This window comes from Lissotriton helveticus, chromosome 2_1 (genome assembly GCF_964261635.1).
Source record: "Lissotriton helveticus chromosome 2_1, aLisHel1.1, whole genome shotgun sequence".
Classification (NCBI taxonomy): Eukaryota; Metazoa; Chordata; class Amphibia; order Caudata; family Salamandridae; genus Lissotriton; species Lissotriton helveticus.
This window is the reverse complement of record NC_136059.1, coordinates 1803852848-1803870974: the sequence shown is the minus strand read 5'-3', so window position 1 is coordinate 1803870974 and position 18127 is coordinate 1803852848.

Below are 18127 nucleotides of genomic sequence, written 5' to 3'. Positions count from 1 at the left end.
GCCAAATTCTGTAGATGCGTCCGAGGAAGCATCAAGCAGTAGAACACATCACACCCATAGCACAGATGTCAGTGCACAAAGCAAGCGGGAAGAAGAAGCCAACCGCATAAGATGGACTGATTCACTCAGACACCGGAAAGGGGAAGACAAACGCATCCATGACATCCGAGATAACGAGGAAACTGAGGGGAGGTCATTACCATCATGTGAGAGAGGCAAATATGAAGCACCCTGGGATCAAACACAAGACATAAACATGTGGTTATCAAACAACCTCTCCAGTGAGATGACACCGAAGCCAATTCGAGAAAGGTCCCCAGAGAAATATCCCAAAGAAACCTCCGACTCTAGGAGCAGCCCGTCACGGCCTACCTATTTCAGAAATTTTTCATTCAGGACACACTCAAAGGAACGTTCTCAAAGGAAAACAACAAAAGACTCTTCCGATTCAGACAGCACGTCTGCTCGATCCCTCGAGTCGACCGAGTCATGTTCCCGACAACGGCCATGGCGTCAACCACCCGAACACACCATAGAACCAAGGAACATTCTTCCCATCAAGAGCATCATGTCTCACACCAATGTCTCTGAATACTCAATCACTTCACAAGACAACCTGTCATGTCATTCACAGGTATATCAAGACATAAATAATGCACCGTCACCCCTGATGGGGTCAGCGAGGCTGACTCAAAGGGCCTAAAAAAGAAAAACAGATATAGTGGACATTACTCACCGGATGGAAAAGGACCAGCCCGCCAATCTGCAAGGAAAGCCAGACGTGTCAATAGAGACAGATCATCATCGGAGGAGAGAGAAACATACATATGCCCAGATGTTCCAAGGGTTCACCAGTCCCAAACGCGAGCGGGAGTGGATGAAACAACCAGAGGCAGCAAATGAGTCCCCAAACCATACCAAGACGATCTCTTCAGATAATACTTTACCGTCTGGCATCCATGACTCTGAATAGGAGGGCAGTGTTGCCCTCAACCGGATAAGACAAAAAGAAGTAAAAGTACATGCGGGTGCTCGAAAGAGAACCAGAACAACATCCCCTCAGAAAGGAGATCGAGCGTCAATCGAACAAGAGTTGCAAAGGAAGACAGACTGCCGATATCAAGCTGAGCCCTTCACAGTCACCTCAGACACTGAAGGTGAGTGGGTCACCCAGAAGCTGAGTAAAAATCACCACAAATCTGAGCATACGCAGATCACATGAGACGTTGCGCAATTGCAAAGATGCACTCATGCAGTAAAGGATGCTATCGTCAAGGCGACAGAAAGAGACACAACGGAAACGGAGATGCGTCTCCATAGCTCAAATGAACGGCCCGCGGACCCATGTGGCTGATCGAGAAACTATTAATATGTTGGACGTTAAGTTCATTTCGTTAACAAGGGGGGAGATGTAAGATTGTGGTGCATTCTAGCAGTTGGGAGTGGGCGGAGCTAGGGGGCCAGAGGAAGAGGAGGAGCGGAGACAGGAAAGGGGCAGTTAGAATAGGGACATGGATGAGACAAGAGGTGCATAATAAAGCTCCTTTGAAAATCAAGTATGTGTCTGTCGTTATTAGGAACAGGACACTACAGATGTCATACCTGACCTGACAGGAGGGATTGTGGACAAAGGGTGCCAAGCACCTGGAGCTACTGCCTCCCGCTCTCTGACGCCACAGAGGTTTGAGAGCCCTGAGAGGCATGAGCCCTGGGTCTCATCTCTGACTACTGTCAGTGGCCACTGTGACTTGATGTCTGTCTGTTGGGAAACACCTGTGAGCAAGTTAAGGTTAGGTGCTACACAGGTGGTGTCCACAGGTGTAGAGAAGGGTTTCCCAGGGATTGGCTTGGTGGACCCTGAGAGTATGGACAGAGGATTTGAAATAGGTTCATATGGGCGTAAAACTGGAATGTGCCCCTGCTGTTGCGGGCCAGGTACATGTTCTATCGCCCTAAGCAGGGAAGGCCATCACGGTCGTGATTGGTCTACCCTGCGTTTTGGCTGGAAGGGGGTTGTGTTGGACTTGGCCCTCCTGGCGGGGTCATCCCTGAACTTTTTGCCTTCCTCCAATATTCTCTCTGACCTGTTTTTGTTGGTTTAATGACTCTGGGCACTTTACCACTGCTGACCAGTGCTAAAGTGCATATGCTCTCCCAATGTAAAGTGTACCTGTAATTGATTTCCATGCTTGGCTCATTGGATTTACTGTTAGTCCCCAGTTAAGTGCACCAGGAGTGCCAGGGCTTGTAAATACCAATACTGCTAGTGGGCCTGCAGCGCTGGTTGCGCCACCCACAGAAGCAGCCTTTTAAAATATGTCTAGGGTCTGCCATTGCAGAACCTGCGTGCAGTCTGGTACTGTCATGCTAACTGCGCAAGTACACCTACTTGCCAGTCCCTAAACCTTCCCTTAACTTCATATTAGTTTATAAGGTAGGACAAGCCCTGATGTGTGTGGCATGTCCTAATAGTGAATTACAGCCATTTTCGTTTTTCACTATTGTAAGGCTACCTGTTCTCATAGGCCAGAAAGGGCTGCTGGAATTATTACACACTATAATCCCAGCAGGCTCAGGGAACATGGTAGAAGGTCAGGTTTAGTATGCCTGAACTCAGAATAATAAAATACTTCTTTTAGTAAAGTTTATTTTAATATCCTGTGTTTGCAAATGCTACTTTTAGAAAGTTAGCATTTGCTTGCCTGACTATTTCAGCCCGCCTCTCCCAGGATGTGTATCTGCTGTCTGGGTTGTGGAAGTGACAGGGCTGGGGATGAAAGGTGGTGAATAGAGGGATTACACCAGAGGGGGTGGTGGGAGTGCCTCTAGACTCTGAATAAGGCTGTGCTCTGCCACCATAATGCTGGCTCCGCCCCCTGGGGAGCGAATGATGACTCTGCCCGACACCTGGTCCAGGAAGAGATGCTGGCTCCACCTCTGCTGTCCCTGCCCCAAACTCTGAAAAAAGAAACCAGAGCCTGGAAAACAAAGTGCTCAGAGACTGACTGGATTAGGCAAAGGCCCCCCCTGGCCTGCAAGAACAAAAGAAATGTCCTATGAAAGTAGGAGCCCTGCTCCTAACAAATCAGATCCTGTTTGCGCTAAGAAGAAACTCTGCCTGAAGAGAAGGACCTGGGAAAGCTGCATGGAGGAGTACTGTCTCTAATCCTGAGAGACTGGCCTGTGGTGGGTGCCTTGCTGCAAGAAGGAGAGAAGATAAAAGACTGAGAAAGACTTTTATTTATTCAACTTGTGCATTCTTCTACAAAGATCTCCAAGGGCTTGCTTGGGAACTTGCCCCCTGAACTGTGCCCCAGGAACATTGGGCGCTAACCCCCTGAAAGAAGGAAGCTGCTGCTGGTGTGAACTTTTCCTTCAGCGCTGACCCCAGAGACCTGAGTGCATCAGGGAAGCTGTCCCGCACTCTGAGAGCCCGTGCAGTTCATCTCGCCGAGCAACGCGACTCCTGGACACCTGCAAACGCAACTCGCACCGCAAAGGCCTGCGCCGTCTGGCCCAAGCACCGTGAGCTGCTGCTACGAGTCAGGAGAATTGCAAAAAACACAGTTGATGGACAGAATGTAGAACAATGTCATACATTCACCCCAGTACAAGGATCTGGGCCTAAATCCATCGTTTTTTTGCACTCCACACCACCCTGGGTTAGACACTGGCTATATGCAAATCAGCTCTGACCCTGTGCCTCATGGGAACAGTCCAGTCCGAACTACCAAGCCATGTCTTTCCCAGACCGGAATCAAGCATCCAAGGACCGGTTTCTGGCTATCAGCCTTCATCAGCCTGGATAGCTTGACTCCAATGGTGTGGAGAGCCTGGGACTCACGTCTGAGCATACCCAGCCCACTCGGGGTGAAAATTGCAAAAAACACAGTTGATGGACAAAATGTAGAAGAACAATGTCATACATTCACCCCAGTACAAGGATCTGGGCCTAAATCCATCGTTTTTTTGCACTCCACACCACCCTGGGTTAGACACTGGCTATATGCAAATCAGCTCTGACCCTGTGCCTCATGGGAACAGTCCAGTCCGAACTACCAAGCCATGTCTTTCCCAGACTGGAATCAAGCATCCAAGGACCGGTTTCTGTCTATCAGCCTTCATCAGCCTGGATAGCTTGACTCCAGTGGTGTGGAGAGCCTGGGACTCATGTCTGAGCATACCCAGCCCACTCAGGGTGAAAATTGCAAAAAACACAGTTGATGGACAGAATGTAGAACAATGTCATACATTCACCCCAGTACAAGAATCTGGGCCTAAATCCATCGTTTGTTTGCACTCCACACCACCCTGGGTTAGACACTGGCTATATGCAAATCAGCTCTGACCCTGTGCCTCGTGGGAACAGTCCAGTCCGAACTACCAAGCCATGTCTTTCCCAGACCGGAATCAAGCATCCAAGGACCGGTTTCTGGCTATCAGCCTTCATCAGCCTGGATAGCTTGACTCCAGTGGTGTGGAGAGCCTGGGACTCACGTCTGAGCATACCCAGCCCACTCGGGTTGAAAATTGCAAAAAACACAGTTGATGGACAGAATGTAGAACAATGTCATACATTCACCCCAGTACAAGGATCTGGGCCTAAATCCATCATGTTTTTGCACTCCACACCACCCTGGGTTAGACACTGGCTATATGCAAATCAGATCTGACCCTGTGCCTCATGGGAACAGTCCAGTCCGAACTGCCAAGCCATGTCTTTCCCAGACCGGAATCAAGCATCCAAGGACCGGTTTCTGGCTATCAGCCTTCATCAGCCTGGATAGCTTGACTCCAGTGGTGTGGAGAGCCTGGGACTCACGTCTGAGCATACCCAGCCCACTCGGGGTGAAAATTGCAAAAAACACAGTTGATGGACAGAATGTAGAACAATGTCATACATTCACCCCAGTACAAGGATCTGGGCCTAAATCCATCGTTTTTTTGCACTCCACACAACCCTGGGTTAGACACTGGCTATATGCAAATCAGCTCTGACCCTGTGCCTCATGGGAACAGTCTAGTCCGAACTACCAAGCCATGTCTTTCCCAGACCGGAATCAAGCATCCAAGGACCGGTTTCTGGCTATCAGCCTTCATCAGCCTGGATAGCTTGACTCCAGTGGTGTGGAGAGCCTGGGACTCACGTCTGAGCATACCCAGCCCACTCGGGGTGAAAATTGCGAAAAACACAGTTGATGGACAGAATGTAGAACAATGTCATACATTCACCCCAATACAAGGATCTGGGCCTAAATCCATCATTTTTTTTGCACTCCACACCACCCTGGGTTAGACACTGCCTATATGCAAATCAGCTCTGACCCTGTGCCTCATGGTAACAGTCCAGTCCGAACTACCAAGCCATGTCTTTCCCAGACCGGAATCAAGCATCCAAGGACCGGTTTCTGGCTATCAGCCTTCATCAGCCTGGATAGCTTGACTCCAGTGGTGTGGAGAGCCTGGGACTCACGTCTGAGCATACCCAGCCCACTCAGGTGAAAATTGCAAAAAACACAGTTGATGGACAGAATGTAGAACAATGTTATACATTCACCCCAGTACAAGGATCTGGGCCTAAATCCATTGTTTTTTTGCACTCCACACCACCCTGGGTTAGACACTGGCTATATGCAAATCAGCTCTGACCCTGTGCCTCCTGGGAACAGTCCAGCCGAACTACCAAGCCATGTCTTTCCCAGACCGGAATCAAGCATCCAAGGACCTGTTTCTGGCTATCAGCCTTCATCAGCCTGGATAGCTTGACTCCAGTGGTGTGGAGAGCCTGGGACTCACGTCTGAGCATACCCAGCCCACTCGGGTTGAAAATTGCAAAAAACACAGTTGATGGACAGAATGTAGAACAATGTCATACATTCACCCCAGTACAAGGATCTGGGCCTAAATCCATCATGTTTTTGCACTCCACACCACCCTGGGTTAGACACTGGCTATATGCAAATCAGATCTGACCCTGTGCCTCATGGGAACAGTCCAGTCCGAACTGCCAAGCCATGTCTTTCCCACACCGGAATCAAGCATCCCAGTAACCGGTTTCTGGCTATCAGCCTTCATCAGCCTGGATAGCTTGACTCCAGTGGTGTGGAGAGCCTGGGACTCACGTCTGAGCATACCCAGCCCACTCGGGGTGAAAATTGCAAAAAACACAGTTGATGGACAGAATGTAGAACAATGTCATACATTCACCCCAGTACAAGGATCTGGGCCTAAATCCATCGTTTTTTTGCAATCCACACCACCCTGGGTTAGACACAGGCTATATGCAAATCAGCTCTGACCCTGTGCCTCATGGGAACAGTCGAGTCCGAACTACCAAGCCATGTCTTTCCCAGACCGGAATCAAGCATCCAAGGACCGGTTTCTGGCTATCAGCCTTCATCAGCCTGGATATCTTGACTCCAGTGGTGTGGAGAGCCTGGGACTCACGTCTGAACATACCCAGCCCACTCGGGGTGAAAATTGCAAAAAACACAGTTGATGGACAGAATGTAGAACAATGTCATACATTCACCCCAGTACAAGGATCTGGGCCTAAATCCATCGTTTTTTTGCACTCCACACAACCCTGGGTTAGACACTGGCTATATGCAAATCAGCTCTGACCCTGTGCCTCATGGGAACAGTCTAGTCCGAACTACCAAGCCATGTCTTTCCCAGACCGGAATCAAGCATCCAAGGACCGGTTTCTGGCTATCAGCCTTCATCAGCCTGGATAGCTTGACTCCAGTGGTGTGGAGAGCCTGGGACTCACGTCTGAGCATACCCAGCCCACTCGGGGTGAAAATTGCAAAAAACACAGTTGATGGACAGAATGTAGAACAATGTCATACATTCACCCAATACAAGGATCTTGGCCTAAATCCATCATTTTTTTTGCACTCCACACCACCCTGGGTTAGACACTGCCTATATGCAAATCAGCTCTGACCCTGTGCCTCATGGTAACAGTCCAGTCCGAACTACCAAGTCATGTCTTTCCCAGACCGGAATCAAGCATCCAAGGACCGGTTTCTGGCTATCAGCCTTCATCAGCCTGGATAGCTTGACTCCAGTGGTGTGGAGAGCCTGGGACTCACGTCTGAGCATACCCAGCCCACTCAGGTGAAAATTGCAAAAAACACAGTTGATGGACAGAATGTAGAACAATGTTATACATTCACCCCAGTACAAGGATCTGGGCCTAAATCCATTGTTTTTTTGCACTCCACACCACCCTGGGTTAGACACTGGCTATATGCAAATCAGCTCTGACCCTGTGCCTCCTGGGAACAGTCCAGCCGAACTACCAAGCCATGTCTTTCCCAGCATTCAAGGACCTGTTTCTGGCTATCAGCCTTCATCAGCCTGGATAGCTTGACTCCAGTGGTGTGGAGAGCCTGGGACTCACGTCTGAGCATACCCAGCCCACTCGGGGTGAAAATTGCAAAAAAACAGTTGATGGACAGAATGTAGAACAATGTCATACATTCACCCCAGTACAAGGATCTGGGCCTAAATCCATCATTTTTTTGCACTCCACACCACCCTGGGTTAGACACTGGCTATATGCAAATCAACTCTGACCCTGTGCCTCATGGGAACAGTCCAGTCCGAACTACCAAGCCATGTCTTTCCCAGACCGGAATCAAGCATCCAAGGACCGGTTTCTGGCTATCAGCCTTCATCAGCCTGGATAGCTTGACTCCAGTGGTGTGGAGAGCCTGGGACTCACGTCTGAGCATACCCAGCCCACTCGGGGTAAAAATTGCAAAAAACACAGTTGATGGACAGAATGTAGAACAATGTCATACATTCACCCCAGTACAAGGATCTGGCCCTAAATCCATCGTTTTTTTGCATTCCACACCACCCTGGGTTAGACACAGGCTATATGCAAATCAGCTCTGAACCTGTGCCTCATGGGAACAGTCCAGTCCGAACTACCAAGCCATGTCTTTCCCAGACCGGAATCAAGCATCCAAGGACCGGTTTCTGGCTATCAGCCTTCATCAGCCTGGATAGCTTGACTCCAGTGGTGTGGAGAGCCTGGGACTCACGTCTGAGCATACCCAGCCCACTCGGGGTGAAAATTGCAAAAAACACAGTTGATGGACAGAATGTAGAACAATGTCATACATTCACCCCAGTACAAGGATCTGGGCCTAAATCCATCGTTTTTTTGCACTCCACACCACCCTGGGTTAGACACTGGCTATATGCAAATCAGCTCTGACCCTGTGCCTCATGGGACAGTCCAGTCCGAACTACCAAGCCATGTCTTTCCCAGACCGCAATCAAGCATCCAAGGACCGGTTTCTGGCTATCAGCCTTCATCAGCCTGGATAGCTTGACTCCAGTGGTGTGGAGAGCCTGGGACTCACGTCTGAGCATACCCAGCCCACTCCGGGTGAAAATTGCAAAAAACACAGTTGATGGACAGAATGTAGAACAATGTCATACATTCACCCCAGTAGAAGGATCTGGGCCTAAATCCATCGTTTTTTTGCACTCCACACCACCCTGGGTTAGACACTGGCTATATGCAAATCAGCTCTGACCCTGTGCCTCATGGGAACAGTCCAGTCCGAACTACCAAGCCATGTCTTTCCCAGACCGGAATCAAGCATCCAAGGACCGGTTTCTGGCTATCAGCCTTCATCAGCCTGGATAGCTTGACTCCAGTGGTGTGGAGAGCCTGGGACTCACGTCTGAGCATACCCAGCCCACTCGGGGTGAAAATTGCAAAAACACAGTTGATGGACAGAATGTAGAACAATGTCATACATTCACCCCAGTAGAAGGATCTGGGCCTAAATCCATCGTTTTTTGCACTCCACACCACCCTGGGTTAGACACTGGCTATATGCAAATCAGCTCTGACCCTGTGCCTCATGGGAACAGTCCAGTCCGAACTACCAAGCCATGTCTTTCCCAGACCGGAATCAAGCATCCAAGGACCGGTTTCTGGCTATCAGCCTTCATCAGCCTGGATAGCTTGACTCCAGTGGTGTGGAGAGCCTGGGACTCACGTCTGAGCATACCCAGCCCACTCGGGGTGAAAATTGCAAAAAACACAGTTGATGGACAGAATGTAGAACAATGTCATACATTCACCCCAGTACAAGGATCTGGGCCTAAATCCATCGTTGTTTTGCACTCCACACCACCCTGGGTTAGACACTGGCTATATGCAAATCAGCTCTACAAGTCAGGAGAGCACCGCAAGAACGGACTGACTGGTCCAAGTAATGTGAACCTGAGTCCCGAGCCGTGGAACACACCACAAAGACTGCCTGCATCGGCGCTCGCCCACCCCCCTCTGGGATAAACGTCGCTGGATTGACCTCAAGCGGCTGCCCCCTCTCCAGGACCCCAGGACTCTGCCCTTGTGAGCCTGTGTTCCCCGGAGCACCGCCAACCAACAGAGAAGCGACCCCGTGGCCCCCGCGCCACCCCGCCCTCCAGGACGGCACCGCAACGTGGGACAACAGCCTAGAGCCGTCCGCCCCGATCAAGAAGAAGGTAAAGAACTGTGCGCTTTGTGTTTGTGCATCCGAGCGCCTTGGACGCAGTGTACACCCCTCCGGCCTCTAAAGCTGGCCGGACGTGTCCCCCGGCACGCCTCGCCCCCTTCGCTTGTGACAGTGAGACCAAGGTACTGTACTTGTGCGCGTTGCGAGTCGCATTGAAGCTACGGCTCGCACCGTCCTTTGTGCCTCAGGAGCCCCTGGTAAGCTCCTCATGGTGTGCGCACCCGGACAGAGGTGTCCGCGAGGCGTGGGGGCTGTTGTAACCGCAGTACGAGTCGCACACCAGTAGTACAACTCGTACCCCTTGTCAGGCCGCGGTGTACGCGTCTCACGTGAGATGCGTGAGACCTGGTAGGGCGTTTTACCGGTAATCATAGGAGGCGCACAGGAGCGCTATGAGGCGTACAGCCTTAACAAATATTGTCAAAACGAACTGCATCTTGCTTTAAATATCGTGGAATCCGTTTTTACCCTCACTGGTGCCATTTAAGTACTGTGAAGCCGTTTTTAACCCTATCCATTATATTTAGGCATGGTGGCATCATTTGTAAAGTAACTTGAACAATTCTGAAGTACTGGGAAGTCGTTTTTGAGAAGTGATTGAAATTATTCCAAGGACTGTCCATTATATTAAGAACTGTGGCATACGGAGCGTAACTGGACCCTTTAAAGACTGTATTTATGAAGCCTGCTTGAAAGTTATATATAAAGGATATATATATTTTTACAAACCTACAGTCTTGTGTCCCTGTGTGGTGGGTTGATGGTCATTGTGGGGGATGCCTCAAATGCTTAACCATATGTGCTCCAGAGATCAGCTTTGACTGCTTGCGCCACACTACCTAGAGGGTGAGCAGGGGTTATTTCCTGAGAGTAATCCTTTGCCCTGACTTAGAAGAGAGGGTCCCTGCTTGTCGCAAGTACATACCTGCACCAACCAGAGACCCCCAAGTCTAACAGAAATCCATTTAGTTGTTTTTGGATCTCACTGGTAATCACTTATCTTTTGCTCTCTTTTATTTGTTTTTCCTGTCCTTGTGGGCTTTTATGTAACTTGTGTTCCGACTCACTCAGTGAGGAGTTGAAGCCAGGCAGCTATATTAGTGGTCTCTAGACCCCCGTTTTTTTCTGAATATTATACTACTGAACAATGCACCTTAAATCTGTTTGCGAAGCATTGTGTGAATCCAAAGGGAAGAAACATCAGGCAGACAAAGCGATGCGTCAGATCCGAGATGCAGCGAGGCTGCGGTGTAAGGTCCGGTTGCGTCGGCAGCGAGGATCCTCTTTGATGGGGCATGCAACGTGAAGTCTGGGCATCAAGAATGCGGCACGCAACTGCCCACATGTCGGGGATGACGAAGAGCTGTGAGGCTGCAAGGTAGAGGTTGGTGAATTTGAATAGCTGCAGTCGACCAGAGTTGTGAGGACCTGGATCAGAGATACACTGTGTCTTGGGTGATGCGTCAGTTCTGAGGACTGCAAGGGTGATTCAGACATTCTGCGCTGGGTACAAGTCTGGACCCTGCTCCTCATGGTAACAGTCCAGCCCAAACTGCCAAGCCGAGTCCTCCCTGGACCGGAAACAAGCATCCTTGGACCAGTTTTAAGGGCCAAGACTGATTTGCATATGTCTGGGTCCAAACTGGTGTGGCATAGTGAGCTAAAGAAAAATGGATTTAACCCAGATCTCTTGACTGGTGGATAATATTTGACTTATTAATTATTCCGCCCATCATTTGTTACAGAAGCACTTTTCGCCGTAAGTGGGAGGGTATACCCAGAAATGGGTCCCTTGCTCGCTGTGCCACAGGATTCAAACTAGCCTCACTGATGAGGGGTGATATGCCCCGAAACCCGTCCCAGGATGCTTGCTTCTGATCCAGGGAGGACCCGGATTGGTTTGGCTTGACGGTTCCCATGAGGGTCAAGACTGATTTGCATATCGCTGGGTCCAAACTGGGGTGGCGAAGTGAGTAAATAACATTGATTTTCCAAATATCTTGACTGGAGGAGAATGTTTGATTTATTCAGCATTCTGTCCATCATTTGTTGCTGAAGCAACTTCATAACAGTGACGTTTACAGAATTGTAATTTAAAATTTGACGCACCATGATTTAGGAGTTCTAATTGGAATTCCAGAGACACCAAACATGATCTCCATTGTAGATGACACTCATAAAGTGTAATAAGGTAATCCCAATGTTATCCTATGGAAAATATATTCCTTGCCTTAGTGAAAAACGAATTTAAGAGTTTGTCACTACCAGGACATGTGGGAGTTAAAAGTACATGTCCTGCTTTTTAAACACATTGCAGCCTGCCCTCTGAGCTATCAAGCGTCTACCCTTAGAGTGACTTATATATATTAACAAGAAAGGCTTAGGTCTGGCAAATTGCTTAACTTGCCAGTTTGACATAGCAGTTTAAAACTGCACTCACAAGCCCTGCAATGGCAGGCTTGACACATGTTTAAAAGGATACTTAAATGGGTGGCACAATTAGTGCTGCAGGCACACTCGCAGCATTTCATTTACAGGCCCTGGGCACCTGTACTGCACTTTACTAGGGACTTATGGGTAAAGTTCTAATTGGGGGATAAGCCAATGTTCTCACATTTTAGGGAAAGGGCACAAGCACGTTCGCACTGGTTAGCAGTGGTAAAGTGTGCAGAATCCTAAGGCCAGCACAAATGAAGTCAACAAAAAACAGAAAGCCTGAAGGCAAGAAGTTAGGGTAAACAACTCCAAGGATGCCAGGTCTACCAATGCTCCTGTCTGCATTGTGCTGGCTTATTCTTCATTTGGTCTCCAGTTATTTTCAGTGGCATTTCATCAGTCTTAAGAAATAATTTATTGATAATTAATTATGACTTTATTATTAATTATTTAATGAATAATTATGTTAATCGTGAACTTTTCATATTTGTTAAGTTATATTTTAGGTGTGTGTTGTTTAGTTTGTAGTCTGACACAGTGCCTTCAGCATGGTGCAGCTCCAGGGCCACAACCGGAGGGTCAGGAGGCAAGGGGGCCTACCAGGGGCCCCCAAATACACTTTCCGACAAGCGTTCCATGTCAGATAGGTCAACATGCAACTGCGGTTGGAAAGTGTCATCATAATCCCGACTACGGAAACGCCATCTGTTAGGAATAATGAGGCCCTTTCAGCTGGGCAACGGGCTCCAGTAATATTAAGCGGCTGGTTTAAACTCCGACCTCCGCTTTGTAATACAGTAGTTTAAACCTAAGATGTCGGTCGGAAAGCCTCCGGCCTTAAATTTGTATATTTCGAATTTTATATTTTGGGGTATTTAATAGAGTTGCTAAAATATGTTATTTGTTTGAAATGAAGTACTCTCTCTGTACTTTACCAGTCAATGGAGTGGGAATAGTACATTTTAACCATTCTGAGTCAAACGCTTACCCTACTGTTGCATTGACTGATGTCGGAATAGAAAATGTATCCCTTCCTGAGTCCAACATTTTCCCTACTGTTGCACTGAATTGAGTGGTAATAGCAAATTTTACCCTTCCTGATTCCAACACTTCCCCTACAGTTGCACATACTGGATTGTGAATAGTAAATTGAATCCCTCTTGAGTCCAACTCTTTCCATAGAGTTGCACCTACGGGAGTTGGAATAGTAAATTTGACCACCCCTGAGTCAAACACTTTCCCTTCTGTTACACACACTGGAGTGGGAGTAGTACATTTTACTCCTCCTGAGTTTAATGCTTTCCCTACTGTTGCACACACTGGACAAGGAATAGTGAATTGGACCCTTCCTGAGACCGAGCTTTCCCCATTGTTGCAAACACTAGAGTGGAAATAGTCAAATTTACCCCTTCAATGACCAACACATTCCCTACTGTTGCACCTACTGGAGTGGGAATAGTAAATGTAACCCCTCCTGAGTCCAATGCTTTTGCTACTGTTGCACACACTGTAGTAGGAATAGTAATGTTTACTCCTCCTGCGTCCAACTCTTTCCCTACTATTGCACACACTGGAATGGGAATAATAAATGTTACCCCTCCGGAGTCCAACGCTTTCCCTACTGTTGCACAAACTGGAACGGTAATAGTAAATTGTACCCGTTCGGTGTCCAACGCTTTCCCTACTGTTGCACATACTAGAGGGGGAATGGTATATTTATTATTTTTGGAGTTTAATAGTTTTAGTATTGTTTACATATTTATCATTATTATTATGTGTTTATGTATTTAATTTTATGTATATAAATGTAATTGTTTACCTATTTTAGTAGAACATATATTTATGTATTGTTTACTGTTTTATGTATAATTAAATTTGAAATAATTTAGTTTTTTTGCAGTCGATTTGTTACATTTAATAATTATTTTTAAATGTGTATGTAAAAAATATACATATAATTGTTATAATGGTGTTTTTAACAAACATTACAAAAAATGAATATAGATTCTAATTTTTATTTTTAAAAAAAGAACATTTTAATGTATACATGTGTATATAAATATACATTCTTCAACAAAGAGGAGCCAGAAGTTTTTACAGGTCCAGCACACTTACTCCTATAAGTGAATTACAATTAAGTGTGTGCAGTTCCTTTCAGACAATGGAAATTTGTGAGTTACAGATTACAGGAAAGAGCTCCGATAGGAGCATGTGCCCTCACACACCCCGAAAGGTGTCATGCTTCATCATTTGGGCATGCTCCACATCGGGCCTGTGCTGCAATGCCCGACGGACAACCTCTAGGGGCCTCTTTGCCGGAGATCTTTTCAATGCCATCAGGTTAAGTGTGGTTTGTGCAGTGTAGTCATTGGAGGTGGGCTCAAATAGGTGCAGTAATGCTAAATGGCAGATCATTTAATAAAATAGGCACACTACATTAAATGAAAACATAAAGGCCGGTTCACAAAAGAAATCTGTGCCAAAAGTCTACATTTACGACTTTTGGCATTCACAAAAGTCAATTACGACTCGTATCTTTACGTCCGCACTTGGGCCGGAATTTCCACACTTGGGGCAGAATTTCCGCACCTGGGCCAGAAAATCCCGTATTCGGGAAGGAATTTCCGCCATAGGGAAGAATTAACCTCGGGCGGAGACCTCTGCTCTGCATACGGAGTGTGAGCAGATTTGCCTTCTCCGCGTTCTGTGGAGAAGGCAAATTTCCGCACACTCCGCAGCGGAGCGAGTTGGCCAGCCACCGCCTCCACCCCCACTATTAACAAGTAAGTAAACATTAATTAAAAATACATTTAAAACCACTTACCTCTGTACTGCGCCGTTCCCGGGCTGCAGTCGTCCACTTCCAAGCCCTATCGGTAATCCTGGTGAAAACTGCGCATGTGTGAGGGCCCTCGCATGTGCATTTTGGGCTATTTGGGGTAGTTTGCGCTTAGGCCCCTGTAACTTTTTGGCCACATAAGGTATCCATGCCAAATTTGCGTCCTTTTTTCCAACATTATGGGGATTTTGAAGGTGCCCAGGGTTTGCTGATTACCCTGAAGGGGACCCAGAAATTAGCCAAAATACAGCTAATTTTTTTAATTGTTTTTGAAAAATAGAAACAAATGGCTGCAGATGAATGTGTCTGTTTTTTCCCTGCAAATAGTATCAACAAAGGGTTTGTGGTGCTGAAATCACCATCTTCCCATCTTTCAGGGACTGACAGACTTTTGTTAGAAAACCAACATTTTTTACACAGTTTTGGCATTTAAGTGGGACATATCCTATTTTTCCTATTTTTTGTGCTTTAAACCTCTTTGCAGTTAATGGTAAAAATGGGGATAAAATCAATGATGGATCCTGGAAAGCTATACATTTATGAAAAATAGACAACATTCTAAATTCAGCAATTCTAAATTCAGCAAGGGGTCCTTTTAGTAGATCCTTCAAGGTTTTCTGATAGAAACTAACAGTTGAATATAGGAATAATTGAAAATGAGTTGAACAAAACAGCTATTTATGGCAACATGTAACACCTCTAACTTCTTCTAGGTATTTTTTAAAGCAAAATATCGACTGGATCCCTCTTATTATGGGTATATATAGGATCTGTAGATTCCTCAAGAACCCGAGGAACACAGAGCCAATAAGTGAGCAGTGTTTTGCAATGGTTTTTTATTGTGTACTGGGTATATAGCAATTCATTTGGGAAAATATAAATAGTGAAAAATCGGTTTGAAACACACCCATGTATTTCTGAAATTGTGACAAAATATGGGGGCAGATTTATGATGACTGGCGCATCCCCAGGGATGCGCCCGTTATTTTGCGCCGCTGCTCCGCCACCCATGGTGCGCTGCATTTACAATGCGGCGCACCATGGGGCAAAAACGGCACAGATGCGTGACGCATCTGTGCTGTAAAGGTGGCGCATTGCTGGAGTTGCGTCGCAAGCGCGACGCAGCTCCAGCAAGGCTCGGGGGTGCCCCATCTTTACAATGCTGTGTCAAGACCTACGCCTGCTTCAAGCAGGCGCAGGGTTTTGACGCAGCATTGGCCTGAAAGTGACTGAGTGAAATCTTATAGATTTCGCTCAGTCACTTTTGCGAGGCGCACCTGCCCCGGAACGCCCACCCTGCGCCGGAACGCCCACAAGTGGCGCAGGGCTTTACAACGTGACGCATCTGCCTAGATGCGTCACGTTGTAAATGGGTCGTAGGTATGCGCCACGTTTACGCCGCAGTTGCGTGACGCAAACGTGGCGCATTCCCAACATAAATCTGCCCCACAGAGTTTAGAAACAGTATCTATTTGTACATCTCTGAAATTGTGGGTACTCATACTAGCATTTGAATTAAAGGACATTTTTCAAAGTGACTTCTTTTACACATTGTCTTACATTTGGAAGGCAGAAATGCATCGAAAGTCAATAGGTAATAACAGTTGCTCTACAATTCTGTGTTCTCCTAAGTCTTCAGATAAAAATGGTACCTCACTAGTGTGGGGTGGTATTGTGCCCGCGAAAGGAAATGGTGCAAAATGCAACGTGGACACACCACATTTTTACAGTGAAAACTGTCCCTTTTTTTGCAAAGTGCCTAGCTGTACATTTTGAGCCATAGCTCTGCCGGCACCTAGGAAAACCTGGCAACCTTATACATTTTTGAAAACTAGACACTCAGGGGAATCCCGGATGGGGTGATTTGTTTGGCTCCCCCCAGGTTCTGTTACCCAGAATCCCTTGCAAACCGTAAACTTTGTCAAAAAAAAAAGATTTCCTCACAGTTCTGTGATGAAAAGTTCTGGAATCTGCGTGGATCTACAAAATTCCACCCACCCCGCATTTCCAAAAGTCTTCCAATAAAGATGGTATCTCACTTGTGTGGGTAGGCCTAGTGCCTGCAACAGGAAATGGCTCAAAACGCAATGTAGACACACCACATTTTTACAGTGAAAACGTACTCTTTTTTTGCAAAGTGCCTAGCTGTAGATTTTAAAACCTAGTTCTGCTGGCACCTAGGGAAACCTAGCAAACCTATAAATTTTTTTAAAACTATACACCAAGGGGAATCCATAATGGGGCGACTTGTCTGGCTCTCACCAGGTTCTGTTACCCACAATCCCTTGGAAACTTCAAACTTTAAAAAAAACAAAAACATTTTCCTCAAATTTCTGTGGTGAAAATTTCTGGAATCTGTGTGGATCCACGGAATTTCAACCACCCTGCATTCTCCAAAGTCTTCAGATGAAAATAGTACCTCACTTGTGTGGGTAGGCCTACTGCCCGTAACAATAAACGGCCCAAAATGCAACGTGGACACATCACATTTTTAGTGTAAAAACTGACCCTTTTTTTGCAAAGTGCCTAGGTGTAGGTTTCAAACCCTAGCTCTGCCGGCACCTAGGAAAACCTAGCAAAATTATACTTTTTTAAAAACTAGACACCCAGGGGAATCCAGGATGGGGTTACTTGTCTGGCTCTCATCAGGTTCTGTTACCCAGAATCCCTTGTAAACCTCAAACTTTGTAAACATAAAACAAATTTGCTCACATTGATGTGGTAGAAAGATCTAGAATCTGCGTGGGTCCACATAATTCCACCCACCCTTAATTTCTCAAAGTCTTCCGAGAAAAATGGTACCTTACTAGTGTGGGTAGGCCTAGGGCCTGTGACAGGCAAGGCCCCAAAACGTATTGTGGGGACATCAAAATCACCTATCACAAAACACCCTGGTTTTGCAAGGGGGGCACCTGGGTTTGGGGCCCCGGCCTCAGCAGCATTCTAGGGAAGCCTACCAAACCAACACATTTCTGAAAAGTAGACAACTTGGGGAGTCCCGGGAGGTATAGCTTGCATGGATCCCCCAACTTTTCCCTTCCCGGAATCCCCCGCAAACCTCAAATTTAGCTGAAAAAATAAAATTTTCCTCACTTTTCTGTGTGGGAATGTTATGGGATCACCGGGATGACACAAATTTCCTACCACCCAGTGTTCCCCCAGGTCTCCCAATGAAAATGGTACCTCACTCTTGAGGGTGGGTCAAGTACCCATTTTAGGCAAGTATTGTGGAGACATAAAAATTCCTTTCACAAAACGATCTGGTTTTGCAAGGGGGTCACATGAGTTATTGGTCCCGGGCTTGGTGGCCATCTAGGGA